This window comes from Triticum urartu, chromosome 5A, assembly GCF_056163025.1.
Source record: "Triticum urartu cultivar PI428250 chromosome 5A, HENAU_Tu73, whole genome shotgun sequence".
Classification (NCBI taxonomy): Eukaryota; Viridiplantae; Streptophyta; class Magnoliopsida; order Poales; family Poaceae; genus Triticum; species Triticum urartu.
The window spans coordinates 94655938-94659336 of NC_141877.1; positions in this window are offsets into that span (position 1 = coordinate 94655938).

Sequence of the window (3399 nt, forward strand, 5' to 3'; positions counted from 1 at the left end):
CGGACTTTGGTTTCAATGTCCTATCTACTAAAGTAGATTGCCAAGTGTTTCATAGAGATAATCATAAAATGGTATTTACCGGTATATGTAAAGGTGATCTATACATTGTTGATTTCACTGAAAAGGCTCAGCCTAGAACTTGCTTAATTGCTAAATCTTTTAAAGGTTGGTTGTGGCATAGAAGGTTAGGTCATGTGGGCATGCGAAATCTTGATAAGCTTATTAAAGGTGATCATATCCTTGGAGTAAAAGATGTTATATTTGACAAGGATAGATTGTGCAGTGCTTGTCAAGCTGGAAAACAAGTTGGAGGAAGTCACCCCGTGAAGAACATCATGACCACAAGAAGACCGCTCGAGCTACTTCATATGGATCTCTTTGGTCCCAACGCCTACAAAAGTCTCGGTGGAAACTCATTTGGTCTAGTCATAGTTGATGATTTTTCAAGATTTACGTGGGTGTTCTTTCTTGAGGATAAATCGCAGGTCCAAAAGATCTTCAAGAACTTCGCTAGGAAGGCCCAAAATCAATTTGAAGTGAAGATCAAGAAGCTTCAAATCGACAATGGAACGGAGTTCAAGAACGCAAATGTGGATATCTTTCTTGACGAAGAGGGGATTTCACACGAGTTTTCGGCTACGTACACACCTCAACAAAATGGAGTTGTTGAGAGGAAGAACCGGACTCTTATTGAAATGGCGAGAACGATGCTTGATGAGTACAAGACTCCAAAACACTTTTGGGCGGAAGCGGTTGAGATAGCTTGTCATACAACAAATCGCTTGTATCTTCACAAGCTACTCGACAAGACGGCATACGAGCTTCTCACCGGTAACAAACCCGAAGTTGGATACTTTCGGGTATTTGGCTCAAAGTGCTATATTCTTGATAAGCATCATTGTTCTAAATTTGCTCCTAAATCTCATGAAGGTTTCCTACTTGGTTATGGCTCAAACTCTCACACTTACCGTGTCTACACCAATTTCACCCGAAAGGTTGAAGAGACGGTAGATGTGAAGTTTGATGAATCTAACGTCTTGCAAGTATCGCAAGAAGCATTGGAAGATCCGTATTGGATAAATGCCATGCATGAAGAGCTAGACAACTTTGAGAGAAACTAAGTTTGCACATTGGTTGAGAAGCCCAACAACAACCACAACATCATCGGTACCAAATGGGTGTTTCGCAACAAGCAAGACGAAGATGGACAAGTCATTCGCAACAAAGCACGTCTCGTTGCTCAAGGCTACACTCAAGTCAAAGGTACAGACTATGGTGAGACATATGCCCCCATTTCTAGACTTGAGTCCATCCGCATCTTACTTGTATATGCTAATCACCATGATATCACCTTATACCAAATGGACATTAAAAGTGCTTTTCTAAATGGTGAAATTTAGGAGGAATTTTATGTTAAACAACCTCCCGGTTTTGTTAATCCTAAGAAACCTGATCATGTTTACAAACTTCACAAAGCTCTTTATGGTCTTAAACAAGATCCTAGAGCGTGGTATAAATGCTTGACCAAGTTCCTTATTGAAAAAGGCTTTGAGATTGGAAATATTGATTCTACTCTTTTTACTAAAAGGGTTAATGGTGAATTATTTGTGTGCCAAATTTATGTTGATGATATCATATTTGGTTCAACTAACCCCCATTTTAGTGAAAAGTTTGGAAAGCTAATGTCGGAGAAGTTTGAGATGTCTATGATGAGTGAACTCAAGTTCTTTCTTGGTTTTCAAATCAAGAAAACTAAGGAAGGCACCTTTGTTTCTCAAACAAAGTACACCAAGGACTTATTCAAGAAGTTTAACATGCAAGAATGCAAAGGTATGAATATACCCATGCCTACTAGTGGACATCTTGACTTGACCAAGGATGGCGAGCCGGTTGACCAAAAGGTTTATCGCTCTATGATTGGTTCATTGTTATATCTATGTGCCTCCCGTCCCGATATTATGCTAAGTGTGTGCATGTGTGCACGATATCAAGCGGTCCCCAAAGAATGTCATCTTAAGGCTGCGAAAAGGATAGTGAGATACTTAATCCATACACCAAATTTTGGCATTTGGTATCCTAAGAGGTCTTCTTTTGATCTTGTTGGCTACTCCGATTCGGACTATGCCGGTGACAAGGTTGATATAAAGTCCACTTCGGGTACTTGTCAATTTCTTGGTAGATCTCTTGTGTCTTTGTCCTCCAAGAAACAAAACTCGGTATCTTTATCCACCGCCGAAGCGGAATACATTGCCGCCGGTTCATGTTGTGCTCAATTACTTTGGATGACCCAAACTCTTAAAGATTATGGGATCTATGTGAAACATGTTCCATTGTTTTGTGACAATGAAAGTGCTATTAAGATTGCTCACAATCTCGTGCAACATTCTTCAACTAAGCATATTGAAGTTCATCATCATTTCATTCGAGATCATGTTGCTAAAGGGGACATTGATCTTAAGCATGTTCGTACCGATAAGCAATTGGCAGATATATTCACAAAACCTCTTGATGAGCAAGTATTTTTCCATTTGAGAGGTGAATTGAACATCATTGATGCTTCAAACTTGGAGTAGAAACTCCATTTGGATACATGCAAGGCATGAGCCTTTGACTAATCCTTGATATTTCTCTTATGATTATGATCACATGTCTTGGATATATACTTGTACCCTTGCATGCTATCTAACCCTTGTAGGTACTTGGATGAATCTAATTCTAGGAGACTGCAACTCACTCACATCTTGAGCAATCTCTACATCACCAAGTCTCTACAATATGGTGGTTGAAGACAAGGAAGCATGAGACCTTTCAACATATCCTTTGACAAAATCTTTATATCAAATTTCATGATTGTCATTTTGGATACACAAGTGTTTTCCCTTACAAGACTAACCCATGTAGGTAGATGAACTCAAACAAAAAGTGGTGCTCCCAATCATTGATGAGCTACATCAACCTTGAGCATCCTACACAAGTTCAACTACATGATCAAGTTCAACACAACCACCCAAGGTATGTCATTCCATCTTAGAGAAGCTTTATCCCAAGTCATGGGTCAAAGCAGCTCAACAAGATGTGAATACATCAAAATGCTTAAACAAAAAATGGTAACCACATTTTGAGCTTAAACGATGAGTATGACCTACGGTCAAGTGTTCTCACTTGACTCCTCGGTCAATATACTCTAACATAGGTGGCTCTGTCGCCGACCAATTCTAGATGAAGTTCTCTAGTGTTTTTCCGAGTTCTTGCATTTGTCTCTTGCATATTTGTTCCCCTTCTTAAATAAAAAAACTTCATCTACATTTCTTTAATTTTCTGTTCGTTTCTGCATTCCCTGCATCCAATTCATTGCAAATCTTTCAGTTAATTCCTTGCAAATCTTTGTGAGATCTTATT